Below are 5,445 nucleotides of genomic sequence, written 5' to 3' on the forward strand. Positions count from 1 at the left end.
TTCCTGCTGTGTCCATATCCATATATTTTCATCCTTAAAAACTGAATTAAAGCAGCCTCTCCTAAACATGGATTATTCTGTGTTTACCCAAGGATAGCAGCCAGAGTTGGATGTTTTCCTTCCCCAGGAGAGGAAGGGTTTCCAGAAGAGCCAATATCCTTTTATGAGGCTGATATAGCTCTGGGTAGGGAAAAAAATCCCACAAAACCATCCCAAAACATCAGGCACTTCAACATTCCAGCACTTTTTATAGGCATTTTTATAGGAACTCAGTAGTTCAGCCACCTTTGAGCTCTTAATTCCCTGATAGTCCCTTCAGGAGCAGCCATAAAAAATAATTCCACGCAGCCATTAATAGGATTACACACTTCCAGGCATTCCTTTTCTCCCTGGATTTCTCCTGGCTGGTCAGCGAGCTCCAGGACTTCTCCTGCCCTTATTCCCCAACCCTGTAAGCCATAAATGCAGCTTTTCCCTTTTCCAGAATATGAATTATATGGAATTATTCATCTGGCAACACCTCTCAGGCAGTGAGATCCTGCCTTACAACTCCAGAGCCGTGTCCTGTGGGACACTGGGAAAATCCCAGTTTGGACTCACCCGGCTCACAAAAGGATCCCAGCACCTTCATGTTCATCCAAAGGGGGGATCTCCACACTGTTCAGGCTGGAAAATCCAATAGATTGAATATTTGGGATATATCCTCGACTGAGAGCACACATGCTCCTCTTCTATCCCTGTCATTCCCATCCACTCCCAAAAAAATTCTCTGTTTGCACTAAAATCCTTCTTTTTATAGGACAGGTTGAATTTAACTTGGAATAACTCAAAGCATCCAGTTCCTTCCTTAATTTCCTTCTCCACAGAAGGAGAAATTCCTAGAACTCATCTCAAGGGACAGGGATCATGGAAACCTGGAATGGTTTGGGTAGGAAGGGACCATAAAGATCCAGTTCCACCCCTGCCATGGGCAGGGACACCTTCCACTACTTCCAGGACAACTTCCAGCCTGCTCCAACCCGGCCATGGGATGGCAAATCCACAAGCTCTGGATGTTCCCCCAAGTGTTTTCCCACTCCAAAAGCTGAGATCCAGAGCAGAGAGAGCTGGAGAAGAAACAACCAACCCCCAGTGATTCCCTGGATCCTTCCCAAAAGCCACATACCCAATTCCTGGTGTTCTTCCCACCTCACTCACCACCCTTTAAAGCAGAAACCTCAGGCAATTCCCAACCATCCGTGTCCAGGACATCCTTGGGAACAGTCACATACTCCAGCCATGCTTCCAACATCCATTTTATACAGAGTGCCATAGAATATACAGAAAATTTATATACATCCATGTTTCTGGAATTAGGTTATAATTCATCCGATCTTTCTTTACAGCGGGATTAGTTCAGATCTTTCGTACAGAGGTACAAAAAAAGTCACGTGGAGAATGAAGGGCACATGAGGAGTGCTTGAGTTTCCTTGGAATCTTCATGCTGGGGCAGCTCAGAGCAGGGATTCAGAGGGCAGCATTCCCAGGATGAGCATGGGGACGCAGGACGCTGGGCTGTTTTCCCCCCCAGTTGCATATCCAAGTGCTCCAAGCCCTGCCAGAAGCAGTGGGAGCTCCCTGGAAGGGCTGCTTCTCCCAAAAATGCCAAAGGCTTCAGCTCCAAGGAGGCAATTAGGATCCAGCAGGAAATGAATCCAGAAGTATCCTGCTCTGAGCTGCCCCAGCACAAGATGGGACACAGGTGACAGGCAGGAAGGGCTTTTCCAGAGAGGCAGAGCCAAAGGAAAGGGGCTCACAGGGCTCAACATTCCAGACAGGGAGGCACAGCCCATCCCCAGATATCCCTGTGCCAATAGGAATTCCACGTAGTGCCAGGACAGGAGCTCGAGAGTATTTCCTGGACTTGTGGAGGGAAAGGTGGGAAGCTGGAGCTGCAGGTGAGGCCACTTTGCCACCACCAAGCACTGGGGACATCCCAGGAAAGAAGTGAGGACCCAAAGGGTGTGGCAGTGTCCTAGAAAAAAACCCTGCCAGGATCCCTTTTCACACAACACTTCCCAAAAGTGGATATCCTGGCAGGACAGGCCCATGCCACCCCAGCTGGGACTTCTGACTCTGAGCCATTGGAACTGCACAAAGCCCGGGATGGGAAGCAGGGAAGTGAAATCCAAAGAAAAAACAGTGTCAAGGCTTGCTCCTGTGCTGCAAGGATTTTCAGGAATCAAGAGGTGAAGACAGGGAGTCATCCCTCATCCCACAGTTGTGCTGGGATGGTGGGAAAGTCAGGACACGCAGTATGGTGTGACACAGTGACGTCAGAGGGATTGGACACAACAAGGGAAGCAGGAAAAATTCTCAGGGAGCTGCTCCAGAGCCAGGGAGAGACTTGGTGTGGGTTGGAGGAAATCGCTTGCCTCAGGTCAAGATTTGCGTTTGGCACTTGGATACGACCTCAGGCAGCAGGGAAAAGTGGGAAGGTGTGGGAAGTCCTGGCTGAGGCAGAATGGGAGAGCTCAGGAGCAAGGGCAGCTCCTGCCAGGCCTTGGCCACACTTCCATACTCCCAGAGAAGTGGGAAAGTAAGGTGGGAGATGTCTGATCCCAGAAATTGGGACCTGAAGCCAGGGAGAACAAAGGCACAAGAGGTATGAACTCAAAAAACATGGAAAAAACCAATGGGAATGGAGACAGCAAAGCACTTGGAGGCTGATGATGATTCCCTATGACAAAGCAAGGAATTGCCCTAATCCTTGGCTATTTGGAATTTCCAGCCCTTAAGCAGCTCCTTGGAGCTGGAAGAAGGGGAAGGACTGCTGATCCAGCCCCCTTCCCATCCCTCTCTGCATCCACAACTCCCCTGTGGGTCTGACTGGAGAGCAAAGGGCTCCCAGACTGAATGCCAGCTTCCAGCTGCAATATTCCCTCCTCTCCTTCTTCCCACAGCTGCCAAGGGTGGGCCGTGCTTGCCTCCAGCAGGACCCATGCAGCATTGCTTCCTCCACACAGGAGCCATGAGAGGGAGCTTTGGCACAAGAAATGAGGCTCTTCCCAAAATCCAGCAGCTCTTCCCTAAAATCAGCACTGCACAGCCTCTGGAAACAAAGCAGGCAGTGCTTTCCAACTGCTTCCTTCAGAGGGATTTCTCAGCAGAGCAATCCATGCAGAGGTGCTGCTGGAATTCCAACCTGCCCTTTCCTGCAGCACTGTAACACTGCAAGCAGGGAATCACAGAATCCCAGAATGATTTGGAAGCTCCCACCTGCTGCAATGGGCAGGGACATCTTTCCCTAGCCCAGGTTGTTCCAAGCCTTATCCAACCTGGCCAGGAATATTTCCAGGATGAGGAATCCACACCTCCCTTGGCAATGTTTGGATGTTACTCAAAGGCTGCAGTTACAACCACTATCCCTAAACCCACTGGGATTAAATATTCCTGCTCCTATCCTGCAAAGCCAGAATGTCCTACTGCCAAGGGAAGAATATCCCAGAATGGATAAGGACAAACCCAGCATGGAGGGGAGCTCCAGCCCAGCAATTCCCAAGGCAAACACAGAAGGGCTGTGCTGCCCAATGGAGGCTCTTGGATACAGCCTCAAAACACAAATCCAAACACACCCATTCCAGCAATCATTAATCCTACCTAATTCCCATTGCCAGGAGTAATCCTGATTATTCCTATGTCCCAATTTGTAAATGAAAGCTGTGTGGGCGAGTCCATGGAAATAATATTATCTGCCTGCAGGAAAAGAGCAGCAAAAGCTGAGAAAACATCAAAGTGCATGGAGAATGTGTTAGATATTCACCCTGCATCCCCACGCTTGGAGCTTCTCCTCCTTATGTGCCCTTGGAAACAGATTTCCCACTTTAATCCTGCATGGGACTATCAACTGCTCCTGGAATCTAGCATCCTAAAAGAATAGAACTGGGAATCACTGGAATTCTGTAACCACACACCCCACCCTCTGCCATCCCAGCCCTCTGCAGAGACCAAAATACCTCCCACAAATCCGGTTTGCTTTGAGAAAAGTTCCTAAAAAGTTCCAAGAATCTCATCTAACTGCTTTGGAATAGTTTTCCCATGTGCTACCAAGGATGTGGAATGAGCCATCAGCACCCTGAGAGAAGGGAGGGATGAGGTGGCTCCTGAAATAGGTGAGAAGCACAGAGAGCAAAGAAAAGAGGGAAGCTTTAGGAGGAAATGAATATTCCAAATGGAGAAGGCAGCCCCAATGGAGAAGAAGCAATGATAAATATTGGAAAAGAGCTGGTATATCCTCAGCACTGCAGGATCCTTCCCAAATTTTTGGCACTGCTGCAATGAAAGCAACAATAAAATCAATTTACTGGTGCAGAAGAGCCTCAGCTCCATTCCTCTGCCAAGAAACTCTTGGAATACCAACACTCAGCAGTGTTGGAAAGGACCTTTAAAGGTCACTCAGTCCAAGGAAGAAGGATCAGAATGGATTTTAAGGATGAGGCATGGAATGGGTGACCTGTTGGTCAGTCTGGGATGTCAGGCACTTCCAGCACTGCCTCTGCAGAGGGTGGAACATCCTGTTGGAATATCATGGGAATATCCGAAGATCAGAAGGCACAAAGCTGAAGAGGAAGGAGCAGAAGCCAAAAGATTTGGAAAACTGGAGATGCTTCGTATTCCCAAAGACAGAGCAGGAAGAGAAAGCAGGATGTACAGTACAGATGAAGGAGGTAGCTGCAGCTTTAACACTTATTTCAGCATTCCAGGTGTGCTTTTCCAGGAGGATATGGGAGATCAGCCTTTCCAAATGCCCAGATAGCAAAGGAGTGATGGGAATGGAGACACAGAATGCTGGGGATTAAGACACAGAAATGGGGATCAAGACACGGAGACATTTAAAGCAGAAATAATTCCAAGAATGTGGATTTCATTTAGAAGGACTGGGATCAGATCTGTTTGTCAACAAAAACCAGGAATTATCCATGATAGGATACAATGAGAATCTTCAAGGGGCTCTTTTGTGCCTTTGCTCCTTGACCTGCGGCAAGCCCAGCTCCCAGGAATTACATATTTCCAGGTTTTCCAAAGTCCAGTAATCACAGAGCAAAAAAAACTGCAGCATTCCAGACTGCTTCCTGTCAGGGCCAGGGAAGGCCATTCCTATGGGACACAGTTCCAATGGCACAAAGAAGGAAACAGTCACCCAAGGACTGAGTCTTTCAGGACACAGCAGAGGAACGTCAGGGAAGGGACTTTCTAGTGCAACATTTGAGCCATGGAACATCAGCAGGTTCCCACTGGAATCATTTTAGTAGGGAGATATCCCACTTTTCCTCACCTGGAGGCACCTCCCACCAGTAGTTCCATCTAATCCCAGGTATCCATGTCACTCCCAGGGACAGAGATGATCCTTTTCCTTAGTGTTTTAAAGTGCTTTGCAGATCCCAAGCTCTGCCTTAGTGCTAAGGG

This window comes from Geospiza fortis, unplaced genomic scaffold (genome assembly GCF_000277835.1).
Source record: "Geospiza fortis unplaced genomic scaffold, GeoFor_1.0 scaffold450, whole genome shotgun sequence".
NCBI classification, from domain to species: domain Eukaryota; kingdom Metazoa; phylum Chordata; class Aves; order Passeriformes; family Thraupidae; genus Geospiza; species Geospiza fortis.